Here is a 23,052-nt window from a genome sequence, read left to right as displayed (position 1 = left end):
TTTTGTAGTAAAGTGCAGCTTCTTACACTTGGGCACAATAGTACGGCATGATGCAGCAGCATATGAGAGCACTGACTGAGCTAGGGACTGCTGCTGTAAGCTTCCCTGAAGCGTGTCACACCGCAGGGCTTTGCTCCATCTGCACCTCCATGGTCTCAAATCTCATGAACAGAGCCATCCCTCCACAAGTCCTCAAGATAAAGAAGAGCTGGAAGGGGAGGCGATTGGGAAAAGTGAGGGCAGGGCGGCTGTGGATGGGCCAGTGCTAGCAGTGGTGACAGATCTGTGGGGCTGCTGTACATGCAACCCCTGGCTCTCATTATTAAACAAGTCTGGCTCTGTTGTTCTAAATCATTTCTCAATGAGCTACAGACAACTACGTTCACATACATGTGCTTAAACTTTTTATATATCACTTGTAAGTGAATTTAGAGGTATTTCAGCACTGAATCTATTCTTGCCTGAGCATCTGGCTCCAAGAAAAGACAGACTACAGCATAACAGGAGAGATGAGCAGTTATTATCAGCCTGTCGTATACAGTGCCAGTGCTGACGTCAAGATTATTCTGGCCTCAGGGGCACAGGGAGGTAAGGGATTTCAAAATAGAGCTACACAAATGAAGATAAAAGCCACATAAAGCTTTGCTATCTCTTTCTGGCTTTGCTCCTCCTTACTTCCACCCAGCTGAAATGCAATGACTGTATGATTGCAGTGGAAAAAACACAGGAGCAAGAAGAAGGTAAGGTTATGCCCAAGCACAAAGAGGTTCAAGTCACCTCTGAACTTGCAGAGCTGCAGGGAAGGCAACAGGCAGTGGGGTAATGTTTTGTTGTAACATAATGCCATCTGCTGGGACTTGCTATTAACAGATGAGGTAGTTAAAATAAATTTGGGATAAATGAGTCCACAGGGCTAGAAGACATGCTGCCTCACAGCCGCGTTAGCACAGACTGAATACAATCACATTTTCAGCTAGCAGCAATGTTTGTATGGAATAGAAGCAATTTTTAGAGATTTTTCACTCCTTGCTGCCTAATACATTGTCATTGAGTATGACAGCCTACATCCTACACTATGTTCACGCTGGCTATTACTGCTGTAAGCTTTTCCCTCTGGAGTAAAAAACTGAAGCTGTTTTGTCATGACAGGGCAAATGAAACTTGCACAGTGATCCTTCATCAAGTGCTGCAGGTTGCCTAACAACCTGCTTCCCCAAGGACTAACAGAGTCAAAAATAGAAAGAGACCCTATCACCTGCATTCAGGATTGTTTCTTGAATGCAAAGGCTGCTTGTCACACAGGAAAATGAACGGGCATGTGGCTTTGCTGCTGCTGATGCCATCCCAGAACAAGACAATGGACATATTGTGGTGATTCTTCTGTACTCCTATGTGTGGAGAGTGGCATGTGCTCTTTGGGGTTGGCTGTCTACCTTGTCAGAGCACTTGAGATGCTCGAGAAAAGCTAGGAAGTACAAGAGCTAGCTCAAGTCATCTTCAGGTTAGCTTGCATGCTAAAAGTAGGAATTAGTGTAAGATTTTGACTTAACTCATGAATCTCAGGGCTGTCTCATACAAATTAGTATACCTAGGAGAAAAGTGTAGCTCCATCCTTGTCTCATTGGTTAGAATTGGCATTTACCTAGTCATTTATAGTGAGTGCTGCCAACTCTCCTCTTATACCTAGCACCTGAGCAAATACAGTCAAAAAAGGGGATTACAATGTATTCTGCAAGTATGGCTGCATTAAATTGTGTGAAATGCCAGGGAACTGCAAGGCTCCCAAAACCTTAGGTTAAATCTGGGTCAGATGCTGGGTTCACTGGTATGTCACTTGTAAGCCAAGGACACCCTGAACAGTGTATTTGTCATTCCTGTGTCATTTCTGCCATGGAGAGAGTGGTGAAGATAATGGGTTTGCTGTGAAATCAATGTTCTGACTGGCAAGTAGGATTTCCCCACAGGTATGATTTTGGGGGCATGTTTGTTTGTGATCTGGGTTTGCTGATTGAGTTGAGACCACTTCCATGATCAGAAGAATGAGGTGGTTGTGCCAGTCTTGTTTGGGTTCAAATCCTATCCTAACATGTGACGACCATGTAGTAGTATATGGACATATGCAGAGCTGGGAATTTCCCTGAGGTTTGTTTTTTGAGGTCCTGAGGAACCTCATAGAGGTTTGTTCACATAGACCGTGTTTGATGATAGCAAACTGGGAAGAAAAACCGTAAATGCACGTGTTACGGTATTTTTCTATTTTTTTATTATTATTTTTATTTTTATTTTTTGTCTGTGGGGATGCATGGCGTTAGGCAACCTGGATGTTCAGGTCTCTGGTATTTTTCTGAGTGCCCAACTGTTCCAGGTTGGCTGACTGGTTTATGGCACTGTGTCTCTGTTTCCTTTGAGGCCTGGTTTGTGCCCCATTCCTTGTATGTGCTACTTACACAGTGAGGTATAGGCTGGAAATCTCTCTGCAATGAGTACCTTGTGCTGCATCTTGTTTGAGAACAGCAGTTTGGAAAGACAAGCTTTAACTGTCTGACTAGTCTCTTTCCTGCTTTTACATGAACATGTGTTGTCTGGCAACTTAAGTTTTGTTGCATGTATTGTGGTAGCAGGCACCTTTGAAAACATGCATTCAGGTCCTACTCCTGTCTTTTTACTACCTGCTGTGGTGAGGTGTACAAAGTTGGTGTGAAACTGTAATGGATATGCTGAGATAAGTGTTTTTTGACAATGGTCCTTGGGGATGGAATTGTCTTTCTTTGAACACCTCTATGGTAAATTATTTTTCCTATTTTGGAATATTTATTCCTTTAAATTAGTGTGTCCCTTGGGAATCAGAAGGAGAATAGTCTAATACGCCTTGTAGAGGTTTCAGGCTCTTTTAAAGACTGTGCTTTGAATCCTGTTCCTGACATGTGATGCCTACCATACTGACATGTACCTAACATTTATATGAAGTATGTGCTGGAAGAAAAAATTGTTTCAGACTTGTAATGGATGTGTTACCATTGACTGTGAAGGTGATAGTTCTTTAAAAAGAAACTTGTGTTGACTGTGCTTCTTTCTTGTTCTGAAAGATCTTTGTACCCTGCAAATCCCATGGGAAGTAATATGCTTTAGTGTCTTGTCATGCTGAATGCTTCAGGTTGATTAGATTTGTTGTTTCAGGATGTCTAATAGGTAGCTTGATGATAACCTTATTGAGGTTGAAATGATCAAGAAAGAAAATACTCCCTTGGCAACTTGTTTGGACCATCTACATTTCTGTGACATGGTTACATTGTCCGTATAAGTGCTTTTAAATCCTTCCATCCTCACAAACGTTAAATTAAGAGACCTGCTGAAATTCTGGAGATCTGATGTTGAACTGATCCAAAATACTATTTAACCCTTAACAGTATTCAGTGTAAGATAACTGGAGGCGTGACTACACGTGGCTCATGAATGAAGACTTAACGTACTTAAGGGAATAAAACAGATTTTTTTTTGCTCTGAAACATTTATACCCCAAGATCTTTGGTATCTGCTATACACCTTGTTCCTGCCTAGATAGAAATGTTTTGAGTATGCTAAAACACTGATAGAGGGGATTACTTATTTGGAATGCTCCTCTTTTTTTTGGTCATAGTACATGATGAACTTACACCTTGCTCACTTCTGGTTTGTGGCCGTGCAGAGATGAAGTGACTAATAGATGATATTTACTTGGCATATCTTCAGCTAACAGTCAGTGTTAACATGTGACACTGTGCAAGACTGCATTTATCAGTGTTAATTTCCAAACTCTAGTGAAGGTTTCCGAGTCCTAGCAAAGAACCTTGGAGATTTTTCCTTAAACAATGTTGTTTTAATCCTACTGTCAAGTATCATGAGTGGCCATAAAAAGGTCCTAATATACAGGTGTCCCCCTCTAAACTAGAGAACACCTTTTTCCAGTATTTGGGAACATTATTGTTTTTCTCAGGTCTTTAGCTCTCACTTCATTTAGGCGGTACTGGGAAGCAGTGGGATAAGATCTATGAAAGGACACAGGTGGGAAAAAGTTGGATATGAGTGCAAACTGCGTGTTGTCAGAAGTAATTCTAGAAGCTTAGAAATAAGTCATACCCCTGAGCTATTTCTTACTGTTTGTCAGCTATTAAAATAGCAGGGTTTAAGCTGAGCTGTTTAATAAATGCCCTGAAACAGTTCATGTATAGTCACTAGGGCACTGTTGAGGCTGAACGCACAAAGGTTTTACAACCCATATAATTTTTTCATTGCAGAAACAGTTTGCTGTAAGAATAAGATCCTCAAAGTGTCTGGCATACCCACTCTGAAAACACCTAGGAAGTTTTCTTGGATTTCTTGTGCCTCGAGCTCCCAGGTTTTGTTAGGGAGGCATAGTTTAGTCATTACTACACATCTCAAACTAGGTACTCCTCCTCCTTAGAAATTTGACCTAAAAAGGGTGCTCAGATTGCACCAAGCACACATGGCTTCATGTAGAACACAGTTCTTGCTGCTTTTGTTAACGATGGGCTGGAAGGGTAATGCTACCTCCCTCCCTCACACAGTAATTAAGAGCTTGTTGTCCAGAGCATTAGCAATAGAGGAGATCTAGACTTAGTTCCTTTAAATCGTTGCTTGTGAAGATTCAAATCAGAGTTCCTGACTTCCAGCTACAGCTGGATTTCCAAGTTGATATGTTACCATCAGGTTTGTGTTCATTCTTCACTGAGGTGGGAAAGGAGGCAACCCCTACAGCCCCCAGACTTGACAAAAACAAAACAAAACAACAACAAAAAAACTTTACAAAAGCAAGAAGGCACAATGAAAAATGCCAACAGTGGTTGTCCTGCTGCAGCAGAAACTTCCTGTGGCCATGGGCAATCTGAGAAGGGATTATGGGCATTACATTGCACGTGATTTAGGGACTGCTATTCTAGAGGTTCCAGCCATGGTGATTATATTGAGTTTGAAATGTCACATGGCATGCTACCTTACTTGTACTGGGCCTGCCTGCCTGGGATGGAAATTTTCTCAAATTCTGCAAATTTTGGGGGGCCCTTAATTTGATGGATTTGCTACCTTCTTAGTAGCAGTTATACCTGTCTTTAGGAGACAGCATGGAAAAATATCAACTTTTGATTTTATGATGCTTTAGGTATGATATGCAGATTGCTCAGATCAAGGGCAGGTAGTCAGCTTTAACTGCAGTATCTGTTACTGTTGGCGTTCATTTCTTGCAGTTAACTGTTAAACAACAGCTGTCCCACTTTAATGAGCTTTAAAAAAGAGAGTACAACAGCTCATTATTTCTGTCTTCCCTAACAGGCCTATTTTAGAGGCCCTCAGTTAGCAGCTCGTATGATTCATGCCAAGTGGAACTCATTTCCATGACTATTAGGATCATTTGCTGAATGTTTCACATAGCACAGGTTTGCTGTGAACCCTCTCCGAAACCTCATTTTTCTGTTGGCGGTGGCTTGCATCACAGCAGCTCTGCGGCCATCTGTGGATCTCCCTGCATCTGTGTGAACAGAAGCGCTGTATAAAACCCAAAAGGTTAAATGAAAAGATCCATTGCCAAGTGAAACCTCCTAATTCTTTTGAACAGCTTTCTTCTTTTAAATGTGTTAAGTCCCTCTCAAAATTGCATAATGGTAGAAACTCTTGTTTTGCCCTCTACAGGATATGCATACATACATCCCAAACTGAAAGGCCATTTCAGTTGCTTGAGGAGGATGAAATATGTGTCTACTGGGTGTCTGAGATAATTCTGATCTAAAATAAAGAAATGGCACAATCTCAAGTTTAATTCTCCAAATATGAAAACATGTAGTTATTTTGAAGGCAGAACAAGGCATATACACAGAAAGAAAACATTTGGGGCTTCTGGACTTCCCTCTTAAGACAGCAAAGAGGGCATTCAGCTCAGCGTAGGTTTTTGCATAGTACAGACCTGCCATTGTGACTCCCATCCCACAACTGTACTCAGATGGCTGGGATAAATATGATAGGAAGGTTGTACCTAGTAGTCAGTATCAATGTGTAAGGATTCCTAATTTTTGACAGCCCTTGTTCTCTGCCTTGAGGAATGCACTGTGCAGACTTTAATTTCACCTAGAAGTAAAGCACTCTGTGCATTTAAGTAGAGCCATGACACTTGAGTCAACAGAGGCAGGAACAAGGAGGTGATTAGTTTCATTAAAGGGGTTTACCAACTCAGGCTGAACTTTCCGCAATTGCTTAATGCAACAAATACACTTCAGTTTCTATCAAATCTTTCAGATTGCCTCAATCAAGGCTCTGAGGGATGTGAATAAATCGAGATTAACATGGTTACTGTTGTGGTAAAAGAAGGGGTAATGAGTTCTGACCCTGCATATGTGAATTACAGAGACTTGCTTTTGATCATATATAGGAGAATATTCTAGATAACCTGTTAAGTATTCTTCCAGACTTAATATGATTTTATTCCTAATAGCAATGGGGCTGAATATAGGCCACAGATGTTTAGTTGCAAATGATATACGATATTATCTTGGCCAAGACAGGATTTTTCCCTTAAGTGTTTTTCCTGTGCTTTGTTCACCTTTCACTGTGCTCCTCCAGAGCCTCCTGCTTGTTGCAACAGCCCTCACCAATATCAGCTTTTCATTACACTTTATTTCCTATGGATTAATCTGTTGCCCAGAGCTATAGCCTGAACATGTCTGGGGACTGAAAAGAGATCTAAAATTAAATCCCTGCAGAGAAGCCACCTTTGTTCTTTCCCAGAGAAATGAAATACGAGTGTATCCTTGCCAGAAACAAAGGAATCTGTCCTGTAGAGAAATTGTTGCTGCCGTGCCTTGTGAAGGGGACAGCAGAGGACCCAAATGCTGCTTCAGACTGCAGGATAGCTTGGCATGAAAGGCAACATGGCTGTACCTTGCTTTGTGCTTCCTAGGTAAGCACAAAAGGGGTGTTAAAGGCAAATGACCATTACCATTTTCCTTAGGAAATCAAACAGAAAGCACTGCTGCCATTTCTGCAGCTTTGAAGGTCAGGTTTATTCTTCTGCTTTGTTTACAATTGTAATTCAGAACCCAAGCTTTTTCATTGCATGGATATATTACAGAGACAGGCGTACCTGGGCTGGCAGATTACACACACCACCCTGTGCAGGGCAAATAACCACATTGTAAGATAAGCTATTCTTTTTCTACACTATGTTTTTGCTAGAAAAGCCATTTTTCAGTATCTTGACAGAGGAAGCAACAGCCAGAAGAAGGTGAGATCAGCCCATTTTTTATTCTAGCTTCAGCAGCACTGCACTGAGGACTTGCATTTTTGGACATGAATAAAAAAAGCCAAAACACAGCATTCCCCACTCTCCCTCCCAGAACTCTGTAGCTGTGACTGAACAGTTCCAGAATGCGATGAAGACACAGCCAGACGCGCTGGCCGCCATTTCAGAGCCCGCCTGCTGGGCAACGCTAGGGCAGGCCACACAAAATGGCGGCTGGCCGTGCTGCTGACCGTGAGGGGAGGTGGAGCCGCTCCCACCCCATAGTGGCACGGCTGTAGAAGCTTCGAGAGTGCTGATGGGACGGCTTCGGCCAGGTGGTGCGTGCCACCTCTGCTCTGGTTGCTGGTGGCAGTTCATTGTCCAGGCTGCGTGGTAGAGGTGGCAGACATCTGAGGGGGAGCTTTTGGCTATCTGCCAGCAGGTACAGGTGAGGTGGCGGGCTTGGGGCTTTTGTTTGCTTGGGGCGTGGATGATTTGTGCTCGTTTTGTACAGCTGTTGGTAATCAGGCAAAACCTTAGGGGAGAGATGTTTGCTTCCTAAAGCAGTAGGTTTAATATTCTTAGTGTCTGTGTTATAGTAGAGGTGATACAGTGGGAGATCATTCAGTGCAGAAAATGATTTCAGGGGTATTTTAGATTTTTATTGGCCTAACATGTGCTAGAAACGAAGATTGCTTTAACTAAAAAATACTGGATCCCTGAAATTAGGCCCTACAGGCTCCTGATGTCCCATAACTGAGTTGACTTCCAGTTTAACTGGTTTTGCTTCCTCCATTTTGTCAATGTGGTGGTTTTGCAGACATTGAACCAACTTAACACTTCCATTTTAGAAGCAGAAAACTGGATCAATCTTCGTCTTTGAGCCGGTAACTGGTCTTTGCAAAACAACAAGCTGAAGTCTTTGTTGCCAAGCTTCAATGTGGTGCTTGTGATTATTTTGCTGTATTTATGGTGGTTACGGACTCAACAGAGCAGTAATGTTGAAACCCACGTGACTTTCCAGGGGTAAGTACTTGTGCTGCTCTCTTCAGAGGCAGCACTAGGATCCAGTGGTCATGATCTGGTTGGTGGCTAAATGAATATCTTGGTCTTAGTTTATTAGTATTGCAAGTTATTTTGTATTCTCTTGTCATTGCCTTAGAGCAACATCAACTGTCCTTTTGCCCTTGTGGTTGATAACAGAGGATTTAGAATGTGTTACTGATGTCCAGAAAGCAGTACATTTATGTATGAAACTAGAACAAAATAATTATCCTGCCCTTACCCATGTTTCTACGTAGTATTTAGCAATTTAAGTGAAGTAGGAGAATCAAGTGTTGCTGTGAATATAAAGTGAGTAAGCAATTGTGGATGTGAGGTGAATTTTCTGCAAAGGTAGCAATGTGGTTGCTTTTTTAATAGCACAGATCACCTTCCTGGAAGCTCACGATGTGGTAGGAATGTGGCTCCCATGCAGTGGAGATGCTGCTCTGTGGTGGGAAATTGAAAATCTCATTTTTCTCAGTTGCCTATGTTGCTTTACTTTTGTAGTGGAGTATTGTATTACCTCTGATTCCAGGTTACTTCTCTGCTGCCCTTGTTGATTGTTGTATGTTAGAAAATAGGGGAGAACCTTAAGTAAGCTGTACGAGGGCAGGCTGCAATGCAAATTAAAAGTTGCCATGTTTTGCACAATGTTCAGAGAATTTGTTGAGAAACTGAGACCTAGATATTGGTCTTTGTTTTAGAGGGACACAATTCTATTATCATTATTCTATGATCATTTTGTGAGACTGGCTCCTCATCTAGATTTTTTTTTGGCGAGTTGGAATCAAGTGAGATGATTAAGCCCTTTCATGGAAGCAGGAAAAGCCCAGGGACTGATGGCATGTGGACTACTTTTCATCCTTATTTTTTAATTTTGTAGTGTGTATATATGTAGTCAAATCAGCTTGGAAGCCTTCCATAATACGGTAAATGTGATCAGAAAATGTCTTGAGTCAGAACAGGTCTTCGTTACCATATTGCTACTACTACTTCTCTTGGGAGCTCCCTGGTGTGAAAACTTTGCAGGAGGATTTATGAAGATTGTTTCTCTTTGTTACCATACTTAGCCCTGAGGGGTTAAGCACCCATCCAGAACTGTACTGCACCATCTGCCTCTGGCAAGTGAAACCTTTGTGGTCCTTGTAGCTTGTAAGCATTTATGGGTCCTGTGAAAACACCAGTCAGTGTTGGGGGCGTACTCTGAACGCTTCTCTTCTCAGGTGTTGTGTTTGTTAGAAAATCTACCTTTGTTTTTAAGGAGACACTTCTGTACATAGCAGGTGTACAGTATCAGCTGGGGAGAAAACCCAGAGGGATCACTTGGACAGTATCTTTTTAAGGCTTCTCACTTCCAGATGGGATCTCCTGATTACCCCATTAATTTCTTAACTATTAATTCCTGTTCAATTCCTGTACATGCTCCAGAAGCCATAATGATAGTAAACCTCTCTTGCACATTACTCATCTAAACAAATTCAAAACAGGGTAATGAAAGTTGGTGGAATTGCAGATAAGCAGTATTACAGGGTACATAAATAAAGCTTGTGAGAGCTGGCTTTTCTCTTTCTTCCTTATGAAAATGGCAGCAGAACAAGTTCCATCTTGCTTGAACTGCTAGTTCTGGCGTTTATTATTAATGTCATTTGTCTGGCCGTAGTATGCCAAAGGCAGCAACACTCATTCCTGACAATATGGACTTTAAGTACTAAAGATCATAATTTTGCTATTTTATTCCTCATTATGTTTTATTTTTATATTGGTCTAATATCTTTTTGCGTTCGGTTCACAAGAGCAACAGTCCATTTTAAAAGATTTTCCTGTAAAGCATGTTTCTTTGTGACTATTCTGATCCTTACATTTCACCATTTAAAAAGTATCTATGAAGTGTTTCATCCTCACTAAAAATTTAAGTGTTTACTTCATCTTTTATTGTGTTGTAAATACACTTTTTTTTTTTTCTGTTGATGTAGTACGTGTAGACGGATAATCTCCAATACTGAATATTTTTTGAGCAAGGAGGATGTTTCTCTTGGTGAGGTGATCTGCAGACATATCCAGTTACAGGCAGCTGTCTTGACTGGTTAGGCCTGACTGAATAAATGGCATTGTTCACCAGCCACATGAAAGCAGAAACAGGGAAGCAAGTCTGGTGTTAACGCTCAGCAATGCAGCAGTGAATATCCCATCTCAGTTAATGAAGGAATCGTTCCTGCTTCAGCATTTCAGTTTGCTCAGGCCTGTTTTATATACTGTGTGATACAGTGATCCTGTTCCCCTTTCTTCTGAGGCATATGTGCAGTTGTAGAAACCGACTTGGCAGTTGGAAACGTATTTACTGTGTTTATAGTAATTTATCTAGTCGTTCCTGTTCTTCACAGCCACAGAAAACAAGCTTTCTCTTGCAGTGGACACTTGCAGCCTACCTATTTGGGAGCTGTCACTGTCTTCTTTCTTCATAATTTTAGGAATAGAGGATACCTTTCAGACAAATGTGCTTGTGAAGGCAGTTGTCTTCTTGACAGTGGCTTTTTTTGTTGTTATTGTGAACAGAAAAAACTATGCCAGAGAACAAAGAGGTGTGTACTGAAACCTGCTTATGCTCAGGAAACTTAGAGGAGGCTTGGGACTCCAAGCATGTTGGGACTTAAGCACAACGGTGGAGTGAATACCTACAAGTGCTTGCTGAAGTCTGCCAAAGCAGCGTGATCTGGGTTGGAGTTACTGTCAGTTCCAGTGGGAAAATGTTACTGCTTCTGTTCTGTGGTTGCAGGCCCTCATCTTATAAAGCATTTATTCTCGTATTGCTGCTGTTGCTATCAGACTGACAGTAAGGCAATACACAAAGCTGAGGGTTTGAAGAAATCTTTTTTCTTTTGAAACTTGCTGGGAGATCAGACTGGGGCTAGGAATTTTAATGATCCGAAACTTTCTTCTGAGTTTCTTATTTTTTTCTGTTTTCCTGTTTTATACTGTTTGCACTTAGGGTGCAGCTAAGGATTCAGGTTATTTTCTTAAGTTGCTCTCTCGCTAAACTGTAAAGTTTGCTGCTCTAGTGCAAATAGTTTTTTGACTTGTCCTGTTTGAATGACTTCCATCAAGTCACTGCAAAGCAGAAAGATGCACGTCAAGCAGCTTGCTATAGAATGCATATGGAAAACACTGTGGAAGCTCTAATTCTGGTGAGGTGTTGTAACTGCAGAAAATGTCAGGCATGGGGACAAATTTCATCTTTTAGTGTAGCTGCTGACTTCTGCAGTACAGGCTTAGGTTAAAGTATAGGTCTGTGATGGAATATTGGCTTTCACTCTTCTTCCATCATTTCCCTACAAGCACAGAAACATGGGGTTAGAGAGATTAGGTTGCAGTATCTGGCTGTTTTGGGGGGCCCTGTGACATGGCTGAATTCATTGCAATAACTTAGAACAACAGTTTTCACTGGGTCTTATGATAAAGAAGAAAATAATGGTTTTAAAAGGTGATTCTGCTGTCAGTTTGATATTTGAAATCAAAGTTGGAGTGCAGCAGGATGTTGTGGTAGTTACAGATAGGAATACTTTGATCTGCTTTGATCGCTTATGTCCGTTTTTTAGCAGGAGCCACCAGCCTTATCCATCTCAGTTTTCTGTACATGTAGATCAAAGACATTTTAGTAAAACTGAAAGGGCTCAGGATTGTATTTTTGGACTGAAAAATCACTAGGCATAGACTTTGCTGCTTTATTTTGTCTGTAAGTTACAGCTATGTTACTGTACTTGCTATACTTACTGTACTGCTAATACCACTACTGTCCATTTTCAAAGAGCCATCTGTGAAAGTCGTGTTTTCGACTCTAAATACTTGATCAGGATGAACAGGAATGAATTTGTTGAACCTTTGGTGCTTGCTGGAGTTACCCCATTGCTTTAAATGGTGCTTTTAATTAGAAATGCGTTTATATGAGCAGTTCTGTTCGTAAGCATGTCCCTACAAAACTCTTGAACTGTACTGGTATGACAGTTTTGTGTGAGCTGAGGTTCTTGAAGCATTTATAAGCCCTTAAAACGAGCTTGTTTCAGCTGATTCTGCTACACAAGATGTGACCTTTCTGATACCTCATAAACCCCTTGAAGCAGCTGTGTTAATATTCTGTGTGCAGACTGAACATAGCCTTTGGGAGTGTTACATTACACCAGCAGTAAAACCTATTTAGTAACTTACTGCCACGGTGGTTTGATAATGGCTATAACCATTGTAAGGATACAGAGTAGTGACTGGAATATGACCTTTTGATACTGAAACCTGCTTTGTGGTTTCATCCTAGCGTTATCTAGCATACATATGATGAAGACTGCAGGGCTGAATGATGCTATGCAAGGGCTGAAGAAAGCGGTCCCTCTTCTGTCTCCAAATAGCACCTTGTGCAGAGGAAACAAAAGAAGACATGAGAGCACTGTGACGTAGGTTATTGCTGTTTGGTGATTCCTTTGGACTCTTCCAGACTGATTTAGCATACTGGGGGGATTGTTTTACTATTGGCTGTGAGACTACGGGAATGATTTGGAATATGTACTGTAATGAGCCAAACACCCATGATGTGTATTTTTTTGGCTCTCTGGTGAAGTCTATAATATGGTTCCCTTGATCTGGATTACTGTAGCCTGCAGAAGCAGCTTGAAACCTGGACTATGTTTAGAGTTAAGTGCTCCAATTTTGTGTTGGGTCAACAGGTATACACAGTTCAGGAGTCATTTTTCCAGAGAAGGACCGCCACAACACATTATTAGCATGTTATGCCCTTTAGCTCCTTTGAAGAACATACTGTTAAGAAACCAGGGTATGAAAGAAAAAGGGTGGGTTTTTTGTTTTATGTTACTTGCTGCCAAGGGTGTCAGCACCAACCAAAAGCATACCATGGCTGATTTGTAGTTCCTTTTCCTCAGTTACGTGTGCCTTCTCTTGCTGGGTTCTTCCACTGCAGTATATTGTTTACATATGTATCTATTACTCAGTGAGAAATTTGGTACTCAAAAATTAATCAGAGGTTAGCAGAGGACTCTCTTCTGGGGTTGAAGTCAACACCTTTGGGGATCAGTGCTGTATCTTACAAGGTACATGCTTTTTTGGAGATGAAGATCATGTCTGAGAAGGATATATCCTAAAAAAAATGTTACAGTATTGTAAGTAAACACGAGCCATTATGTTTGAAATGTGTCGTACTTAGGACTGGGCAGCCTCATAAGAAGCAGTTCTTCATTGTATTTTATTGCATAGGACTCCAAGTGGAGAAGGGACCCATCTATGTCAGCAAGTTGGTTGCTAGCAAGGGCAGGGAATGGGGTGAGATTGGTTCCTGGTCAGTAAGTCAAGGCCTCTGTGCAGATCCAGGTCATCCAGTGGTGGTGTCTGTAGCAGAGCTAGGACACTGAGTTGGTTTCTTCTCAGCTTACTGGGATGAAATTTGTTTTGTCTACCCCTAGAATGTATCTAAACGTTTCCAGGTTGCATCTTTATGGAGAGAATGGCAACTTGCAAAGGGGATTTAAGATGAAAACAGTTATAAGTAGCTAAATTTAGGTTTTGTCTCTTGCAAGCTACCTTCTTCGTGATACAGCATACAATGAGCAATTAAAGTTGCTATTGTTGGTAAGCAGGAGTGAGATTTAGTTTCCTACTCCATACGGTTATTACGAAGCTGAACATGTTGAATATTGAATTCCTAGATGCAGAGTTTTAGTTATAAGTGTACTTCATTTTTTATTAAACAGAGGCACTAAAATAGTAAATACTCAAGTAGAATAGTGTGGCCTAATAGAATAAGGCCAGGCTGGATGGGGCTTTGGGCAGCCTGGTCTGGCGGAAGGTGGAACCAGGTGGTCTTTAAGGTCCCTTCCAACCCAAACCAGCCTGTGATTCCGTGATACTGTTGGAATAAAATGGGGACATTTTGGAATTGAGGTAGGACTTCTTTTCACGGGAGTTGGTTCTGTCTTTGTTCTGAACTGGTCACTCCTGTTGCATTTAATGAGGAATGACGTTAGTGTTGTATGTGAAACAGCGTGGGGCAGAGTCTGTCCGGCAATAACTTACCTCGCTGCAACTGACGCAGTCAAAAGCCTCCTTTCTAGTAAAATGACAACCAGCTTCTACAAAAGCTCATGCAACTGAGAGTGGTGGTTATGCAGTTACCTCCAGAGTTTCTGCTTCCTCTCATCTCCTGTCAGTCATTACCTTTTCCATTTAAGCTTAGTGGGTGCTTTGTGTGTTCCCATTTTCAGACTACAGGGAACATGAGTTGGTCTCCATACAGCAAATTACTTGGCACTAGAGCTTGTTAGAAGGGTTTTAGATGAAAAGGGTTTTTTTGCTACTCTGTTTAGGACTCCTGTGGGCTTAAGAGAATGTGAGAGCACTCTTTGCTACAGAAAATCCGGGTGGCTGTGTCACTCTCCTGGGAAGTGAGAAATCTAGCATAGGCCCTGCTTCCTCGGTTTCAAAGTAGGATCTTAGTGTGAGTGCACTGGAGAAGGGGAATGTCCTGCGCAAAGCACGGTGGCCTGTGTAAGTATTGGTTGTTGACCATTCCTGTTGTTAGGAAAATTGGGAGTTGTAGCCTTTTGCTGGTCAAGAAGATGCCCATTAGCAATAGGCATTAGTGTAATAGACATTTTAAAATTTGTCTATGGGATCTTCCAAATAAATTATCTGAAGTATTGAAAAGTTTGGAGTCAGCTTCCTTGCTGTTTTTCAGTCCCCATTTTGCTTTTCCTGTAGTTCGTCTAGCCCACACTTCAGTGGAAAGCAGATTAGGCAGTTGTACACCACCTGTTTCCCATTTCCATAGACACCCTTTGTCCTCTTCTATCCATATAACCATTCTGTTCTTCGTGCACAGTGGCACCTCTTGCTGGAACAGGCTTTACCCTCCTAAGCAGGAAAAGTGGGGTCTTTAGGTAGAGATTTTTTTGTTAGTATCATTATTGTTTTTGTAGTGCAGGTTTTAGGACATGGGAGGGGACCTGGGCTATCATATAGTACAGATCTTTTTCCTTTTGTATATTAAATTTTCAAATGCTTTACAGCTCTTTCAGATCTGGTGGGAGGTTGAAAACCTTACTTTATATTGAATTAGAACAGCAAATAAAATTCTGGGCCATATAGTATACTACTACATACATTAACTTAGGCTGTGCTATCATTCCAGGCTACATCCCAGAACAAACTATGCTGGGATTGAGGTGGGGCATTAGAACTGAATGCATGAGAGGGAGCAAAGGAGGGAGGCTGATGTGCAATGGGCCAACAAGCCTTCTTGTTCTGTAATACTCAGAGGAAATAATAAACACAAGGGAGAAGAAACTATTACTCCTTTTAAATCATCCTATGCAATTGTCCAAGTACAAAAATCTGCTGTACATTATTGCACTTAATGTTACTTGCCTGTATGAAATGCCACTACAGACACACGCATTTTTGCAGGTTATTTTGTGCAAGAATAATTCCTAGTTAATGTAGAAATTGTATCTGCTGCTGTGCTGTTACTGAAGTAGCTGCTTTCAGATGAATTGTTTCCTGTACAAGAAATAAAAAGAATCTAAGCCATGTGAATATCTCCCTTACTGGTACCAGCTGATCAGCTGAGCTATTCAAGTAGCTTACTGCAGCATCTTCAGGTGCTTCAATTTCATTACCCTACATAAAATCTTGTTTTAATTCCCCCTTTGTAATTAGCCTCCTGCTGGTCTAAGAAACAACCCCAAGAAGAGATTGGGGCTTGAAGTGCAGAGTGAGGCTCTATGGCCTTGTCCTTTGGCAGAGATCAGGTTAGACAGTTTTAATGATTTCTAGAACTTAAAAAGCACTGCTAAGCTCTTTGCTTCTTTTCAGCTTTTTTTCCTGGTATTACAAGATCTCTGATAAATGTTGTTCTTTCTGTTTTGAGTAATGGGACAGTTGGTAGCTATTGAACAGCAATTGATTGTCCTGTTTAGTCAGGGATGAATTGGAAATGAAAAAGTGGAAATCCCTGCTGGGTTGGAGTGTTCACAGATAAATGGTGTCCTGGAGAAGGCTGCCCTTGCCTAACACCAGGAATCTGACAGGTTCAGATTTGGCCAGTGTAATTTTAGGAATGTGAATAGTCACATCTAAGCGTGAGAGAGGCGAGGAGTGGTGCCTTGGCTGTATAGCCGAGTGACGCCAATTGGCAGTTGCCTAATCTGTGGTTTCCCTCTTCTTCCCAGGGGACCTGTGGCCAGACTGCATCAAGGACGGTCACCAGTACGTATTGCCCCAGTATACTTCATCTGGGTGCAGTCTGGAAGAGCACTGGTTGTGGGCCAGCAGGCAGGCAGAGAATGCTAACGATGCTAAGACATGAGGTACTGTTCGAGCTTGTACTGTGCCCCTGTTCTCTTTACTGATATAGACATAGTCAACGAGACTGCTCCATAGGCTGGGTCCGTTTAGTGTGAACATGATTGATGGAGAGACTGATGTGCCTAAAAATGTGGTTCAGGCGTGGTATGTGTGTCTGAAGCCTGAAACACGATACGGAAGACCTGTGTTCCAGTAGCTGTGGAGGTGACAGAGGTGTGCCAGCGCTGCGCGTCCCTTGTGCGTCTCGGCTGGAGGCACCAGCTGTCTGTCGGGGCGTGCCTCCAGTCTGGGGGGTACAGGAGACTGAGGGCTGGGGCTGGGATTCGGTGCTCATACAAACAAACTGACTGAGACGGAACACAAAGAAAATAGGAAAAGCATTATGTACTGAAACGAGAATCTTTTATTTCAGTGCAGTACAAAGAAATAGGAGTTACTTTGCTTTGAATGAAAGTATTGAAACTGAAAAATGAAGCTTGTGAAATACATTCGTGTAGTAGTAGGAATCCTTGGATATCAAAGCAGTGAAAAATGACAGCTATGACGCTGAGGCATTAAAATAAATATTTACATAGCTTTAAACTAATGCATTGCTTTTTTTCTTCATTTAGTGTTGAATCATTGGTAACTTAGTTTGCAGCACTATAATATATTACCCACTTTGAAATACTGACAATGCTATTTTAACCATTGGTCTTTCAGCCAGTGATTTCCTTATGTTTAAAATGTACTGGTACAGCAGCAACACTCTTCTGTACCAAGCAACCCCCCCCTCACCCCAAACCCCAGCAAAAACAAAGCCAGCCTCTTTTTTTTTTTTTTCTTCCAAAGAAGGAATCTGCTCAGTTCAGTTAAGTACATTGACCTTCCGTTACGTATAGTAACGCTGTAAACAGTGGGCCCAGCTCACAGACAAATAACATGAACTCATTAAGTTCAAGAGAAAGTTGTTTTTTTTTTTAAAAAGAAACAATAATTTTCTATGTTGCCTATCATCCTGCAGCATGAAACACAGTAACTGCTCAGTTTTGGACGTTTTAAACTAAAACATTAGCTTTCAAATTGAATCAGGACAGGTCATCTGTTTGCCTAACAAGTGCAGATGAGGTACATTTTCAAAGGTATCAAAATGTACTGTCATACTGGTTTGCATCACAGTCAATAGCCCCATGTACTCGGTGACATTTTAAGTAAGTAAACATTAATTACACAGGTATTGCTATGAACCAAGCCCATTGTTTAAAGGAAGCACAATTCTTGCCAAGTTAAAAGTCTTTACATAAGAACGTAGTTTTATAATGAAGAGCGGCTGTGTGAGTTATTAAAATCGTGTGTCTTCCTGCTTGCGCTTTGTACCAATGCAGAAAATGGACAAACATGCAGTAAAATGTAGCGTCATTTAGAAAATAATGTGTTAAAAAAATTCAGTATCTTATATTAAAGCATTTACACTGCATAGGCATTCATATAAGGATATAGTATAATAAAACTCATCAAATATACAAGCATGCAGCAGTTGCCTTATTCACAGTTCTAGAAATGACCACACATTGATTTCCTTAAATATAAATTGGGTTATCCAAAATAGATTTTGCAGCCAGTCTCCTTTGCAGTGGCAAACTATGTTCTCATGTGCATTGCAGATACTGACCTATATAACAGGCCTAAGCTATGCCACTGTATTGTACACATCTGTGATAAATACTGTGTTTGAAATAGGAAGGATAACGAGAAGTTACCATACTTCTCGTAGTAGAGCTTGGAGACTACACAATGCTTGAATTAAACAAAAAATATAAGCATATTTACTGTATTCTCCTTAGAGAGTAACACTGCAACCTTGCCACATATCTAGCTACTGCATAAGCTGGCCATGCAGTTTTCAAAATAAGTTTAGACAGGTTTTTCTATTTGAGATTTCACCCCATCAGAGGAGGTACAGTAGTAAACTCATATAGTACATACCCTTCCTGCCCTGCAAACTTTACAAAGGACTCCTGCTACTCTTAGGTTGTGTAGGGAAATAGAATACAATGCAATGCCAAAGTCACACCCTCAGAGAGGTTTTCTTGTCTTCATTTAATCCTATACAGCAGTGAGCTTCAAGCACTTAGATGTCGCAAGATGTCAGCACCTAGGTTAGACCCTTTCTGTGGCTGAAGGGTACCTGGAGGGTAAAGTTGGGGATATGTGGTTTGAATTTGTCTGTGGTTTTGACTAGCTTGTTATTGCCTAGCTTGGCACGCCAGTCTGGTGTGTGACTCCAGGACAACAGCGAACAGAAAGTTTGGAGGCAAGGCTCGTGTTAAGGTTGTGTGAGGTTTGAAAAATTGGGCTCTAGAGCCTGGTTTTGGACATGCCAAGGCAAAGTTGGAGTGAAGATTATGACTTAAACCCTTTCCCCCTTTCAGATATTTTTTCTGTAATGCCCACACTCTGCTTTTTCTCGTCTTTGTGTATAGTAACAAAGATTTTTTGGTGTCTTTAATCAACATGTGCATGTACTTCCTTTTTCTTGGCACTTCAAGTAAAGCTAGTACAAGTGACGCCACAGGATGTCACAACACCCAAGACGCAGGCAGCTGGGATTCATCGCTGTGTAGAAAGCAGCAAAGGATTCCTACAAAAATAGCATGTGGGAAGTAATAGCTTGATAGGGAAAAAGCCAGATAATGTGCAGAGAGGGAGGGAGCAGAAGCATTGGCTAATGAAAAAGGGGAGTGTGGAAAAGGAAGAACTGGGGGCAGTGGTTGCTGGAAGAAAAGGAGAGTGTAATCCTCCCTGGAGCATTTAGTTCAGAGAGAAGCATTGCCCTTTGTTTTGTAAAAAAGTGAGCTTTGGCACACATGTACATGGGAATGAAAAGGCAAGTAGACGGCTTTGGTATGTGCTATCAGAATCTGTTACATTAACGTACTTGTATGCAGTGGCCAGGAGTTTGCTTTTGTAATCTGTTATTTTTGAGTCTCTCCCTCTCTTAACGTGGTGCGTATTCCCATTCCCTAGTGAAGGAGATGTGTCCCTTACCAGCCAGAGGTGTACTGCTTCCTGTCCGTCTCGCAGGAGGAAGGCAGCGGAAGGCACTGTTGTGCCAGAGATGTGTCTAGCTCCTGTGACATAGTCACTTCTGTGTGTGTGTGTGGAGCCTCAGTGCCACATCTGGAATCTGGTATGGGGACATCCGGAACTTGAGATGGATATGGGGTCATCTGAGTGCTTTTACTGCATCGACTGACACCTGGAAAATGGGCTCACAATGTGTTACAGCTGGCTTGCTGCTACAGAAGCTGTTTTCTGCTTTTTCTCCAGACTCGTTACCTAAGATTTCTCAGTTGACATCTGAAGACACAAATACTGTGAGAACTGGCTTTATGTTGATTATTTGGCAGTAGGGTCTGTACAGATAGAAACCCCCTTTTTTGCTGGACCTTTATGCTACACACATCCATAGGTGGGCGTAAGACCGCTGTTGCCAAAACTTCATATGACAGATCTGGTGATTCAGAGTCTTCACCTCCAACATACTAAGAGCAGCAGTTTAGATGTGGGGGCTGTCCAGAAATGTAAGAGCATTTTTATTTAGAAATTTCAACTTAATTAATCTGAGTACTATGCTGGCCTCCCATTCTTTTTCCAACTCTCATTTGTTTTTTAAATCTTGGCAAAAATGAAAATATGCTTAGTTTTGATCCTGACGTTGTAGGCATTTTAATATTTGCATTAGGTTCTTAGGGTTTCTTACTGAATCTGTCATTTATTTTTCTTTTTGCAGGGGAAATTCTATAATCTATTCTGGGAATTTAAAGAATCTGGAGATTGTTAAAAGCAGATGTCACAGCTGCTTTGAGTATGGTGGGAAGGAAGAAGAGGAGCTCTCCAGAGAAATCTGACCGTTGGCTATAAAGAAGTTCGTGCTAAGCTTTGAGCACCAAGTTCCACAGGACTGTACCGCCTTTTGCGAATGAATAGACATTGGATGGGTAAGGCCTTTGCTTTTTCTAGAAACCTTATGAGCTCTACTTCTAGTAGCAACTCAAATTGTTCTTGGAAAGAGGAGAAAGTACATTTGTGTTTCTACCTGCCTCTTCAACCCCTCTCTCAAAAGTGAAGGAACTAATTAAGTTCCTAAAGACAAGAGTCCTCTCACGTGGTCGTGCTAAAGTTAACTACGCATTTGACGCATTGCAAATCTGGCTGTATGTTAAAAAACAGTTGACATTAGAATAAAGTGAGACCACCAAAAGAGGTATTTATGTCACCAGGTAATACTTATCCTCATTTAAAATTTGCCAAGCTTTTTTTTTTTCTCTTCTACCTTTTATCCCTTCTTCCACACTTTTCATGTGTGTCTGTCCAGGTGAAGAACTGAGGCACCTTCCTCATGTGTTTGAGTTCCTTTTTATACCTTCTCTAGTATCACATTATGTAAGGGATCTCTGAAAGGGCAAAAGGTTGTTGAGCAGCCCACAGTTTCCATAAGAAGCAGGCAAACAAAAATATTTTTTCCTTGCTCCTTGGGCAATGACAAGTGGAAAACCTGGAATGGGTTGCTAAAGGAGCAGAAGACAGAGAGAGGGCAAGTAAGATAACGAGAATAGTTCCCCAACCTTTAGAAGGAGACAACTGTCACTTTCAGAATCATCCTGCTTTTCTGTTAAGGTTCCCAAGTTTCAAGAAAAAACAAATACAGGTATAGTGTCATTTGAAGAAATACAAATAAGGACAAGGACTAATGTGGTATGATAGAATACTGAGCAAATCTGTTAGAAAACATTTGTTAGCAAGTCAGTTGTTAAAATGTGGCTCCACGCTTACATTTGAAGTTTCTCATTGTGTTCCATACTGTCTTGTTTATATAGTGCTACGTATAATGATCTGTGCCATTAATCTTTACCATGAAATTCTTTCCTCATGAAGAACCCCGTGAAGCCTCTTAGAGTTGAAAATATAGTTCCAGCTTATAAGTCATTTATAAGCTTTACACAGATAGCATTTTTTTGGGGGGGAAAAACAACCCAAACAAAATGTGATTCATGTGTCAGATTTGATGGCCTGATATGTGCTCTTAGTTTTCACTGTTGTATTACTTCAGAATGATATTTGCCTGTCCAACTTGACTGTGTTTGTATAGCAAGAGAACATACACAACTGCTGCATATGATGTGATATTTGCAGGTATGTGCTGTGTTGTAAAGCCTTTGTTTATATAGTGCTAAAGACTGCTACTATACAAGAAAGAGCCCCATCTCTAGTATTGCTTTTCTTCTCAGTACCTGCTACAAAGAACTTGATGGGCTCCTGTTCCTGCTATTAAACATATTAAGCTTGTAATTGTTAGTTTCCTTCCTGTTGTTCTGAAACTAATCATGGGATGGGAATTCAGTCACGAAGAAAAGAAGGGTGAGTATCTAAAATGCAGGATTTTGCAGGGAAAAAGCAAAGTGAGAAGTTAGCCCAGAGCTTTTAGGCCAGCATCTGGTCTGTTAACTCAGTCTGATTCAAGTTGGTTTGACTCTGTGGCTATTTTTCCAACCTTTCTCTCTACCCTGATTACATTTTAAGCTGTTGAGGGAAGGACCGCTATTACAATGTGCGATGCAGTGCCCAGGATGTGTTCTTGTAAATTCATCATGATACAGATAATTTACATTATTCACATTGGTTACCATGAAACCCAGAACTTTTCAGTATAAGCACAAAAGAATCCTCTGGAATGCTACAGTTGTCCACTTTACTAGAGTATGGTGGTTTTTTTTTTTTTGTAGCTTCAATCAACCGTATTTTTGTTACTAAAGGGAAGACCAGCATGTTCTTTTTTACAGAATTAAAAAGATTGGTTTATTCTAAAAAAAAAAAATAATAAATCCCAGTGTAGAATTTGTTGTGAGCAAAATACAGCCAAGTCCATTGACTGTAGTAGAATAATTCACAGCTAGAATTGCATTGCACTGTTAAAAATCTTAATTTTAACGAGGTATTCAGAAGTAGGCCACAGTGGCTTAATTTTTGTCCTACAAATATATTTTGAATTAAAAAAAAACAAACACTAACCTTAGTGTATTGTTGCAGTTACAGCGTATTGAAGTGGAATAGAAACGTTTCCATGAAAAACCAAATTAAGTTATCCTGTTGTAACTGCTCAGTACAGCTAGATTCCTTGTTCTGTTTCTTTGTAAATTCCCAATATCAAGATAATTGTGCAGCTCTCTCAGGTTCATCTACTGACTTTAGCATCTGCTCAGTGTAAAGTGAGTTCTTCCCTTGTCTAAACTGTTTTGGATGAGGTCTTTTCTACATGCTAGTTTGGCAAGCTTCTAAGGCATTTGTGCAACGTGATGATGCAAGAGCAACCTGATTCAACACTGAAAAATTTGTAAGTAATGTCC

The 23,052-nt window shown here is 41.0% G+C and overlaps 1 long non-coding RNA gene across 1 annotated transcript; it reads left to right on the top strand.

Annotated features, from left to right (window-relative positions):
• Positions 1 to 7,836: 7,836 nt before the first annotated feature.
• LOC308192050 lies at positions 7,837 to 21,989 on the top strand. Its single transcript, XR_013948515.1, has 3 exons — positions 7,837 to 8,290; positions 16,531 to 16,668; positions 20,439 to 21,989. It is a non-coding gene; the product is annotated as an uncharacterized lncRNA (long non-coding RNA).
• The last annotated feature ends 1,063 nt before the right edge of the window (positions 21,990 to 23,052 follow it).

Source organism: Anser brachyrhynchus, assembly GCF_964034855.1.
Source record: "Anser brachyrhynchus genome assembly, chromosome: 3".
Classification (NCBI taxonomy): Eukaryota; Metazoa; Chordata; class Aves; order Anseriformes; family Anatidae; genus Anser; species Anser brachyrhynchus.
This window is presented reverse-complemented; position numbering and strand designations above follow the sequence as displayed.